This window comes from Xenopus laevis, chromosome 1L (genome assembly GCF_017654675.1).
Source record: "Xenopus laevis strain J_2021 chromosome 1L, Xenopus_laevis_v10.1, whole genome shotgun sequence".
Taxonomy (NCBI): Eukaryota; Metazoa; Chordata; class Amphibia; order Anura; family Pipidae; genus Xenopus; species Xenopus laevis.
Genome location: NC_054371.1, coordinates 127,173,454 through 127,186,595, shown reverse-complemented (window position 1 = coordinate 127,186,595; position 13,142 = coordinate 127,173,454). Strand labels below are relative to the sequence as shown.

General features: G+C 34.6%; 1 protein-coding gene across 1 annotated transcript in view; it reads left to right on the top strand.

Annotated features, from left to right (window-relative positions):
• plppr1.L (phospholipid phosphatase related 1 L homeolog) overlaps window positions 1-13,142 on the top strand; it is an 83,427-nt gene that overhangs the window by 19,898 nt on the left and 50,387 nt on the right. The window lies entirely within an intron of this gene.

Below are 13,142 nucleotides of genomic sequence, written 5' to 3'. Positions count from 1 at the left end.
GTTCGATAATCTGATAAATTCGAGTTGTTGCAGCAACAAACCAATAAAGTTGAGTTTTCAGAGCGTCAATTTAAAAGAGTCGCAAGATTGAAATTGGCGTACAATTTTGTCGCAACTTTTTTTGGATTAACCTATTCAAGAAGAATTATTGGTAAATTAGCGGTATTCATGTTTTGGAGTTTGGTAGATTTTTTTTTTTTATTAGAGTGAGAAAAAGTAAAGGGTTAGTAAATACCCCCATTAGATTAATAAAAAAATACAATAACAAATTTGAACCCCGATCTGCATATTCAAAGTTAAAAGCATAAAAATAAAAGAATTTGCCAATTTAGTTGTCTAGTGGACATAAAAAAGGGTTACAATGCCTATTTAATATAGATATGCTTGATAAATACAGATGCACTGATTTTATTTTTCAATTTTGCAGCAGCACATGGGTTGGATTTTGATACTGTATGCTCCTTCGTCCTTCATGACAATCGAATAAGCATAAACTGCCTGTTATACATGGCACTGAATCTATACTTGCCACTTCACTGCCTCATGTTTTAAATCTGTTAAATGTGTAGTGGTTCAGTAAATTTATGATCTTTTATTATTATTATTATTATTATTATTATTATATTTCTAAGAAAGATACAACATCCCTCTCTGAAAGGAAATATAGAATATCTTCTCCCATAGGTGGTACTTTATTTGTAGCCCTGTTTCTTTGTACTTTCTATTGTATTGGTTATGATTGCACTCTGCTTATTATTGACTCTAAATAGATTACTCAAACACAAATGCAAAGCTCAAGCTCGCATGCCAAATTAAGGGGCCCATTTGCTAAGGGTCGAAGTGAATTCGAAGTGAATTTTCGAATTCAAAAACTTCGAATTTCGAAGTAATTTTTTGGGTCCTTCGACTACTGAATAGGCCAGAATTCGATTTGAATTGAAAAAACTTCAAATATTCGACCATTCGAAAATTGAAGTACTGTCTCTTTGAAAAACTTCGACTTTGACACTTCACCACCTTAAACATGCCGAATTGCTATGTTAGCCTATGGGGACCTCCTAGAACTTTTAGCCAGTATTTGGCTAAGTTTTTAGAAGTCAAAGTTTTTTTTTTTGAAAATCGTTCGATCGATCAATTAAATCGTTCGAATTGTTCGATTCGAATGATTTGCTAAATTCACTCAAAAAAACCCCTCAGACTTTCGAATTTCTACAATTTGATGGTCGAGTTTCGAAGTTTTACCACTTCAAAATTCGACCCTTAGTAAATGTGCCCCTTAGTGTTCATTGACACTATTCATAAAAGTGAAACCTTAGGTACATATAGATTATCTATCAATATAGATGAGATTTTTGTACACGGTAAGAAGGTGTGCATGTTTTTTCTAGTGTATGTGTATATATATATATATATATATATATATATATATATATATATATATATATATATATATATATATATATATATATATATATATTGGCACTTTTTTGGGCTCATTAGTGAAGAAGAGGTGTTTTCTCACTGTTTGATACACAGTTCCTTGAGAAAGCTCACACTTTAGTGATTAAGACATTTGCATTTGACATATATATGATTAAAAAGACCTGTGACTGCAGAACTTTTTTGCTTGTTTTTCATTTTTCTTTCACCCCGCCAGCTGATATTTTTACATTGATTGGCGTGCACCTCTTTGTTGTGTATATATTTATAGCATAGTATATACAGAATTATTAAAGGTCCCCCAGTGAGACCAAAACTTTTACAAGTCTTTTTTACTGTACTTTTTTTACTGAGTATATATATATATATATATATATATAAGCACCTAATACTTACTGCAGAAATCCGCTGGCAGAGCTTAGGGGGTGAGGGTCGCAGGCTTCAGCGTATGGCAGGGTGGAAGTGAAGTAACACACACAAGGGAAGTGGTGGACGTGACACCACAACATAAGGGAAAAATTTGTATAACATTAAAATTAAAGCATTACATTTAATCTATATTTTGATTGCTTTGGTCAGTGACCCCCAATAACCAGACAGTCTCAATTGCAGGCCAGAAAAAGGAAAAATTCACTTATTACACTGAATAAAATCACTTTACAATAAAGGCTTTATTTTTAGAAATTAACACATTTACAAAATCTAATTCCTGCACCTTTCCCAAAGGTTCTGTGCAATATTAAGCAAAGCCAATTTGAATGCTTGTATTTTGTTTCCCAAGATTGTAAAACCCCATTCAGTATAAGTGGTAAATAACTCCCTACAAGCCTATAAACTCACAATGCGAAGGGATATTTTGTTATTTATAGGATACTAATTCAATTGGTTTAGTTGGCAATTAGCACATGGTGAATTAAATCAAAGGCCTAACTGCGTAATTATTTTTATTGATCTGTCTGGGCTTCTGCTGCAGATTAAGAAAAATATTAGATTCCTTTTGTTGGTATGTTACTATGTGAATAACAAAGTCTCTTAGGTTAACGTTCAAGACAGAGAGTACAGAGTGTGCTGGAGAAAGGAAAGCGATCCTATATTCATGATTTGGAAGTTATTAAAATCCAATAGGGGTATATCATTGATTCTTTCTATATGGCTTGCAGTTTATTAGGACAAAAGCTTAAAATTTATAGTGATGAAAATTTTTCAACAGGTATGTTTCATGGCAAAATTCAATGAGGTAGACATTTTTGGGAAACCACATAAAAAACAGGGCCTGTTTCGATGGCTAAAATATGTGCTAAAAACCTTGCAATATGCACAAAAAAACTTGGAATATGCACAAAAAACATATATGTCATATTCGCCTGTGATTTGAGCCCTCCCACTGTCTATATAAGGAGGTGCGGCCATTGCTCAGTGCGTTGTAGTTAGTGGTTAGAGTAGGAGTGTTTGTGATTGTGATACCTTAAGTAGGTGTTTATTGGAGCTTGACATATAAGTCAGTGCAAGTGGAAGCTGTGTTGCTTAGTTGATTGTTTTCCCTCTTCTGCTTTCCTGCTCAATGTAAGACCAAAACGCTCTTAGGGTTAGGGTGTGACACAATTTCCATCGCTACTGAATTTTTAGTTGGAAGATTATACGTGATTGCTGGTAATATATTTTTCTTTAATTACTGCAACTTTTTCTATGAAGAACAGTTGAAACGGAATGGAACCCATTAGAGAAATAATACTTTTTCCATTTTTTGTGCCAGAGAAGTCTGACATTTTGTTAAAGTTCTGTTACACTGTGTACATTGCACATAATTTATACAACCATTTAAAATGTTATTATTGAACCAATAAATGTATTTTCATTAATTGTAATATTGGAGTGTAGGCAGCCATCTCAGGTCATTTTGCCTTTTCATCTGTTTTCAGAAAGAGCCAGCGCTTCACAATGGAACTACTTGGTGTTAACGAGCTGTTATCTGGTTATCTTCCCTTTATTCTGTTGAGAGGCTGCTGGGGGGGGGAGAAGGGGGGATATCACTTGAACATTTAAAGAGTAACTTAAGTTGATCAGAGCAAAAGTCACATGGCTGAGGGCACCTGGGAAACTGACATGTATAACCCCATTTCAGATTTCAAAATTAAATATAAAAAAAAACAGTTTGCTCTTTTAAAAAATGGATTTAAATGCAGGATTTTGCTGGAGGAGCACTATTAACTGATGTTTTTTGTAAGAACATGTTTTCCCATGTTTTCCCTTTAAGATCTCTATCTGTGTTCCTGGCCAATGGCTGGCTCTGCACACACTGCTAAATGTATGATAGGTGACACAGTGGTACATCAGTGTTAGTCCATTGGCTGTCAGTGTCCTTTGGAGTGATGTCAGAATCCTGCATTGGCATCATTTAATTGTAGCACTAATTCTGTCAAATTTAACTCTGATTCTCAGTGAAGCAGTTGTAAGCCCATGCTACTTTCATCTGCCTATCATTCACTGGATCAATGTTAGTAAGGCTGGATACCAAAGTTGTAATGGAAATGTTTAAAGGAGAAGAAAAAGTGAAATCGCAGGGGGTGCCAAATGTTAGGTTAGTGTTTATAATCACTTACCTTATACCTTGAGTCAGTGCTTCAGTTAGCGGAAAACTGCACCAGCCCTGGGTACTTCTGAGTGAGAACCAAAAAGTGAACCTCTGCTTCTTCATTTTTCATTAGCCCCAAGCTGATGCATGCGCAGTAGAGCAAAAAAAACGCAGCTTTTTGCTCAAAGTTCAGCTTTTCACTCTACTGTGCATGCACACATAGCACGAAGAAGATCAGAAAGAAAATAAAACTCTTAGAGCTGAAATAGTCTGAATCAACGAGGAACACTTCCTATGTTTGGCCTTAACCATTATTGCTGAAGTCTTTAAATTGCTGAGTCAATTGAATTCAGTGACAATCCTTTTTTTACTGCCCAGTGAAGGTCACAAAATAATTAATCTTGGCCTCACATCTGCCAAATGTCTCATTATTTCACACTGAATACAGATGGGTCCAACATCCAGGATTGATCTAAGAAAGAAAATAATTTAATGAATTGAACATTTAGGAACATGATCTCGGCATCCAGATTTCCTATTATTTGTAGGCGATCAATGGGCTCCTATGTTTACATTGTTTTCATTTTTCTCACTAGCATGTTCTTAAGGAAGTGGCGTCGAATGAGCACTTTATTTTATTTTTTTTAGATTTTTATTCTTGAGCTTGCACTTGTATTATTTAGATTGGTTTCAGCCTACTTGATATATTTGAAAATTCTGAAAAATATTCAAATTCAAAAACCTTGAAAAGAACACCAATAACTAAACAGCAGGCTGGCAATTAAAAAAGAAAATAAGATATAACATTTACATTTAATAGAGGTTGTGTACTACTGAGTTTTGAAAAGGTGAAATAGATTTACTCTGCATGAGATCGTGTGAGAACCCTGCAGTGCTAGCAATAGCAGAGCACATGACTGGAAATGTATCCAGATTTATGCTAAAGCTGAGTAAATAAAATAAACTTGGGTAAAGAAAAGCACACAAAAATCTTTTAGTGTATTGATGAGGGAAACCTATCCTTTCTCGTGTCTCTAATTAGGTTTTCATTGTTGAATGAAATGATCCAGAGTGCATCGTATGGTATCTGATTAGTTGTAAAATATCTTTCTGCAAGGCGACTCTGGCCCATTGATTTTCAAGGGACTTGCTTTCCGGCTCTATTATAGAACTGAGTATGAATAAATCAATGATTGCAAAGAGGATACACCCTGGGGTTTATGGTATGCTTTTTCTGTTGCTTAAGCTTAAATATTTAGTCAATCCTTCTTAACAAGATTGGTCCCAGATCTTAACTACAAACCTTATAGTAAGATTAGTAATTTATCAAATTATGACAGACCTTTTTTGATAGGATATATAATGGATCATATTCAGTAGTTTCACAGATACAATTAGCAGATACCAACCCAACATATCCTAAGGCATTAGAAAACTCAATATGGATTTATAGACTTTCTAGAAACATACGTGTTACTCTAATTAATAACAATCGCCAGTGCAGTATACTATTTCTGATATAATGCATTTCTAAGTGACTACTTTATCAGTTACTGTTATTGTTATTAAAGAAGGAATTGGCTGCTGGTTAATAAAGCATCAACAATTTTAATCGGAAAACACTTTAACACAGTGGGAGTCATTTATTAACACTGGGCAAATTTGCCCATGGACAGCAACCCATGGCAACCAATCAACTTGCTGCATGCATTGTACAACCTGCAGCTGGATTTTAAAAGCCAACCACTGATTGGTTGTTATGGGTAACTGTGCATGGTGCCCAGTGTTAATAAATGAGCCCCAGTATGAACTACACTACAGAAAACACAAGTTATATATCTACTGTCCCATGGCAGAAATGGACATCAGTTCCACCACTTTTTTGGAATTCATATGACTAATTATATTTGCATAAAAAGGTGAAACAATGACTTTACACTAGCATTAGGATTTGATGAAATTAATAAAGGACTATAAAAAGTTTAGCTTTGCATAAAGTTATCCATATTTTGCATATTTTTTGCATCTGCCCACTTTATGCTGAAATTAAATGTTTTAAGGTAAATTATAGACTGGCTTATTTTTCCCCAGCAACTTTAAACATAACATATCTCTCCAAATGTTGCTGAAAACAATTATATAATTAAATGCTAATTGTACTTGCCTTTAAAAATGACATATTCATTGATACAACATAGTTTTATTAAATCTGAAGTTGGATGTGACTTGCACATTTTGCAGTTGACCAGGTTTGTAGCTGATTTGTAAGAGTTTGTATATATTTCTTTTAAAGGTTTTAAACTTTTTTTTTTATTGATTTTTAATAACATACATTCAGTCAAGACCATTTCAGTTCAGGGTGTATAATAATTGGAAGTAGCATTAAATGATACATCAGTAGCATATAGACAATATTTAGATACGGTAAGGAGCAATATTCAAAATTAGAGTAGAAGTTTTAGTTTAGATCCGCCTCACACCATGGTGTCCAGATTTTTTCATATTTGGACTGTGTCCCTCTGTCTTCATATGTCAGTTTATTTGGGGGATAGCGTTGTGAACCAAATGTTTCCATGTCTTGAATGAAGGAGGTTGGGGACCCATCCAGTGCATGACTACGTTTTTCCTTGAGTAGAATAATAGTCAGCGGTATCTATTTCTAGCATATTTGGACATTACAATTTCATCTAGTACTTCCAGGAGGAATATAAGGGGACAGACTATTGTTGGGAAGTCAAAGTGCTCAGTTAGTAGAATTTTAGTCCAATACCTTGTTATTGGGGGGCAGGACCAGGACCACATCATTTGGTAGAAGTTTGCTGGGGAGGTAATGCACCGGGGGCAAGAGGGGTCAGGTTGCCATCCCATGTCTTGCGACTTGCTTGGGGTTATATACAATTAGTGGATTATTTTGTATTGGACCATCCTAGCCCTTGTTGAGATTAAGTTATTGTTGTCTGTGTCTTCCTCCCAGTCCTCTTGGGTCAGTTTGAGGAATATCCATTAGCCAACGGGCTTTTGATGTTTCAAATGGCTTGTCTCCTGTGGCTAGAATGGTTTGATATAGTTGTGAAACTAGTTTAGGGGTGTCAGGTGTATGCAGAGTATGCTCTATGGTTAGGAGACGAATGGGTGGAGTCAACATGTTAAATTGTGTCTGGAATGTGTGTCGGAGCTGGAAATATCTGTGAAAATGAGGTTTATCATTCTGGCATTTAAGAGAGAGTTGTTCATAGGTAAGGAAGGTGGAGTCTATAAGGAGGTCATCTAGGTATTTTAGGCCATGAGTTGGCCAATATGTGAAATCTTGGAGTTGTCTGAAGTGTGGGAGATATGAATTGACCCATAAGGGAAGCCTAGGTGATAGTAGTGTAGGAGATATATTTTGTAGTTTAAGGACTGAAGCCCAGATTTTATGTGGGACTGTGAAAGTGGATGGAAGGTTTGGTAGATCTTTTTTGTTCTGATTGGAAAGGTTTCTAAGTCCTTCCAGAGATCCCAGAAGTAGGGCCTAGAGAGCCATATTTGGATTGTACGGGTCTGGAAAGAAGCACAAATTGAGACAGTGTAATTGAGATGCCATATAGTATCTTTGGAGATCTGGGAGTGCAAGTCCCCCAGCTTCATAAGGCGCAGCCAGTTTAGAGTTTATATATTTTTAATCTAATTCAGAAACAGCTTCATTACATTTTGGAAAAATGCAGAGTGTGATTAAATGTCCTAGTTATCATATAGTTATTTTTTAATTGATTAAAACAATATATTATGTGATTATGTTTGTTGTGATCCTTTCTTATATCATCTACTTTTTTAAGTAAATCTATCACAGGCCTTTTTTAAGTGCTGCAACTGTATATATGTTTCAGATAAATGATTATTGATCTTGCTATGCGGGAGACTAACTCTAGCTGTGCTTCATGACAGAATACAGTTTGTTTGTGTTTTCATGTAAAAGAGCTTGCAAATCTAAAGTTACACTAACATCATTACAGCTAAAAATGCAAATTAAATCAGTCCTATATTGTATAGTTATTACTGTATATACTTAGGGGCATGTTTACTAACATTGGAGATAAATATCTGGAGAAATTTCTGGAGATGTTGCCCATGGCAACCAATCAGCAATTAGATTTAAACAGCCACAGCCAAGTTAGAAAACAAAAGCAAAGATCTGATTGGTTGCCATGGGCAACATCTCCAGAAATCTCTCCAGATATTTATCTCCAATGTTAGTAAACATGCCCCTTAGGGGCAGATTTACTAAGGGTCGAATATCGAGGGTTAATTAACCCTCGATATTCGACCAGGAACTAAAATCGTTCAACTTCGAATATCGAAGTGGAACGATTTAGCGCAAATCCTGCGATCGAACGATCGAAGGATTATTCGTTCGATCGAACGATTAAATCCTTCGAATCGAACGATTCGAAGGATTTTAATCCAACGATCGAAGGAATATCCTTCGATCAAAAAACCGCAGGCAAGCCTATGGGGACCTTCCCCATAGGCTAACATTGAGTTCGGTAGCTTTTAGCTGCCGAACTAGGGGGTCGAAGTTTTACTTAAAGAGACAGTACTTCGATTATCGAATGGTCGAATAGTCGAACGATTTTTAGTTCGAATCGTTCGATTCGTAGTCGAAGTCGTAGTCGAAGGTCGAAGTAGCCCATTCGATGGTCGAAGTAGCCAAAAAAACACTTCGAAATTCGAAGTTTTTTTAATTCGAATCCTTCACTCGAGCTTTGTAAATGTGCCCCTTATAAACTGTCCAATACACACTGAGGTACAAAAAAGGTGCAAAAAATATAGTGTGGTAATTATTTAATTTATGACCACCGCAGGGCTAAGAACACTTTCACTTATTGGTGTATAGATATTATAATATTATATATATATATATATATATATATATATATATATATATATATATATATATATATATATATATATATATATATATATATATGGTGAGGAGCGGCATTTCAGCTTGATTGTTTAAATTTTTTATATTTTGGGGTGGTGGCTCTCTCCTTAAATGCTCGTTCTCCCAGCCCCCGCCTAATGGTGTCTTTGGAAGAGATCATGCTAAATAAAGAGAAAAGCAGGTATGGTCTTTCTCCCCCCAAAGATAATATTTTTTTCACTTAGATAGGACTGACGCTTGAACACTGCCTTGACGGGGCGCGTCAGCTTATGCATGCTTTGTACAAACTTTGTAAAGTGCAAAACTAAAAGTGTCTTTTTTAAGAAAGTTACAGTTCAGTTGTGCAAGAATATTTTTTCAGGGGGTTATATATTGAGAGTGCTGGGGCTAACTTGTTTAGTATGTAAATTAAGCCTTGCCCCCGTGCACCCAATAAGAAAGGTGAGGAGCGGCATTTCAGATTTCAGCTTGTTTGTTTTAAATATATATATATATATATATATATATATATATATATATATATATATATAGTCATGCAGTGTGACAGCACTCCAAGAAATTTCAAACAAAAAGAAGTTGATGCAAAGGAGGTTTTATTAAATCTGACGTTTCATCAGGGAAAGAAAGAAAAAATTTTTTTTGATGGAGCTGAAACGTCGCACTGCATGACTATTTATTGATTTTTTCGACCAGCACCCAGGTTAAGTTTTTGGCTGAAGGTGTGCGTCCTTACGAACTGTATATATATATATATATCTTATTCTATATATATATATATATATATATATACATATATATATATATATATATATATATATATATATATATATATATATATATATATATATATATATATATATACAAGATTAGCACACACTCCTGTTCATTTGCCATTTATTGGATTTCAGGCACCATATCAGTGAACATCAACGTTTCAGTTCATGGGCTAGAACCTTTGTCAAGATGTATTGCCATTGACAAAGGTTCTAGTCCATGAACCAAAATGTTGATGTTCACTGATATGACGCCTGAAATCCAATAAATGGCAAAGGAACAGGAGTGCGTGTTAATCTTGTATATTTATCTATTACCAAACTGAGCACAGCATCTAGAGTGATTTGATCTACATACAAAGGAGAGTGAGTGCGGACATCTTTGAACAATATATATATATCTATATGTATCCATTATCCCGCAACCCGTTATCCAGAATTACAGGATGACCGTCTTCCATAGAGTCCATATTATCCACATAATCCAAATAAATAATCCAAATTTTAAAAATGATTTCCTTTTTCCTCTGTAATAATAAAACAAAAAGGTATAATTAATCCTTATTGGAAGCAGAACCAGCCTATTGGGCTTATTTAGTGTTTACATAATTTTCTAGTAGACTTAAGGTATAAAGATTCAAATTACGTTAAGATCCATTAATTAAATAAAAAAAGATCTTATCTTAAAAGATTTGCACCTGCTTTTTAATTTGGGAAATAATGGTGGTCTGAGGTGCTGTATATTTACTTTCACGTTTACAATAGATTTTTTTTTTCTTCAACCTTGAATAAAGGGGGTTCTTTGAGCTTCCTGCTCAAAGAATGCCGCTTTGTACTCTAGAAGGTGCAAGCTCTCTATAATTTAAAGTACCCAGTTAAATGAATTTTTTCTCTAATGGCATTCAGTATATAATGAAATGTTGTTTGTCTTGAATTTATGCAGTATATTTTTACTGATTTTCTTTTTGTATTGAGATATTTAGGAGTATGTAAAGAGAATGAACCCTAAATAGATTTGTATTTTTGTTTTCTGCTTTGACATTTGTGAAATCACATCCACAGCTGGGCTCCTGTTTCTTTTGACGGCAATACAGATTGCATGCTAGACAGTTGGATATCAGAAAGAAAAGTCAAGAATTATAGTTAAGTCGAGGACAATGAGCTGAATAACAGCATAAGAGAGAGGGATTACCTGGAATTTATTTTCTGTCTGGAAATTCAAAGCTTGTGTAGTAAAGTAAAAGAAGAATCTTTTGATGTTAAAGTCTACCAGCTGACAATACAATTTCTAAACCAAAAATTCTAATTAACAGGTTATTATAGAATTATTATTGTTATTATTGAAACTTTTTGCAAATCTGTAAAGAAAACATGCCTAAAGCTTAGTATTTACAAAAATCCCAGCAAAGCTAACCCTTCTAAATATTTGTCAATTATAGAAAGCAAAAAACGTATGAGACTCAACAACAATAGGCAAAGTTCAAATGGTCTAGCATTTATTCCCTCATGTTAGTGACAATTTTTCTTGAGTATATGCATTTTGCAGGCACACTGAACCATAACAGTCCCGGATTCACACCTTGAACTAATAAGGGGTGTTCTATGGGGTTTTATCTAATTTAAAGCAGACTTCTGGTCAAAATAGAAGGAACTAGTAATTTGTATTTAAATATTTGCTTCTATCGATGATAATGACAAAGTAAAGAGCCCTGCCTTGGCATGTTGCAGTATGAAAAATGAGGAATCTGAACGTGCCTTGTTTGATGGACCTTTAAAGGTCACAGACAGGGCGTTTTGTACTCAACATTTACATGAGCAGGCAAGTACAGGACTACAGAGAGACTTTTGCCTCCTGGTCCTCAGGACATGCAAATGAGGAGTTGCCCATCTCCCTTTATGTACTACCCCTCCTGTAAGTGGTTCTGGCAGGTGCAAGCAGAATCACATGAAGATCAATGGGCAGACAAAATGCCTATAGTGTTAGATGCATTGGTTTCTAACAATAACGCATTTTAATAAAATGAGCCCTATAATCTCAGTTCTATCACTATCGCTTCAAAAATGTTGATTTAAATTATTTTCCTAATGTGTAAAAAGTATATATGAGTATATAAATTTATAATTATTTTAAATGATGTTTTAAGTATGTGTATTTTTTTCATGTAATTTGGATCATATTGACTTTAGCTTTATAAAAAGATTTAATAAACCCAGTTGTTTTAGCACCAATTTGATTTTATTCATACTTATCAACAGGTACAAAGTACTCTTTTATTACTGCAGAGAAAAGGGTAGCAATTAAAAAAATACAATTGTTTTCTTAAAGTGGACTCTAAGGGATACAGCCTTCTTGAATTTCTGTTTCCAGATTAGAAATCCCTTACCAGTTATGTTATTTTTACTTTTGTTACAAATAGCATTAATATAATCTTATAACAAGTCTTCATTTGTTTTTGATACTTTCATCAAATGAACAGATTTACAGTCATGTAGGGCAGCACTCTGGCTATGCCTGGCAGATGTGTGAATTTGTAAGTAGCAGTGAGATCCTCAGGGCCATGACCTACTTCTTGTGCATCAACCCTGAACCATGTTTTGTCCAATCCGCTATACAAGCAGTTTTTGACCATCCATTTTTTATCTTGAAAACAAACTTAAGGCTAGAATGCAAATTGTTGCATTTAATTAAACATTTTCTCTCTTTTTTTCTGTATGTGGAGTATACAAATCCCTTTGTGCCATGCTGTTGTACGATCATTAACAGTAGCATATTGTCCTTAGTTTTGTAGCTGTGATTTATTGTATTGGCAGAACATCCATGATTACTGGTGCATAAATAAATTATTGTGTGTTCCTAATTTGCCTTTGGAAGTACTGCTATGAGCCTATGTGTTTGCAGATTACACTAAAATGTTGCAAGGTATTAAGTCCTATTTATAATGTATGTAATACATTTGGGTAAAGGGGGAATTACATGACTTAATGGCTGAAGAACTTCAACACTGGAAAGTGCAAGTTTATGCATTTTAGGATCAATCGTGTTCATTTGAATTATTTGTTAAATTGCAATGTTATAGGTGATATCTTGATGCAGAATGGTGTGGTGGTTATTATAATTTTTGAAGCAATGTACAGCATACAGTTTTAAAAACAGGTATGCAAATTGTTTTACATAAAAATTGTTGTAGACTTGATTTGTAGCATTTTTAAATAATTCACCAGTGCCATCCCTAGAACAGGATTTTTTTTTATAGTTTTGTATTTTGGGAGCTACAGCAGCCTGGCTATACAAGCCTGACTGCCTAGGCAATTTGATCATAGCAAACACAACAAGCATCAGCCCAATTTCTGGTATTCCATAAATATTTCCGACTGAAAGGGACCTACATTTTTGGAATACTGCAGTCTAATGTGAAGGGAGTGTGCCATTACT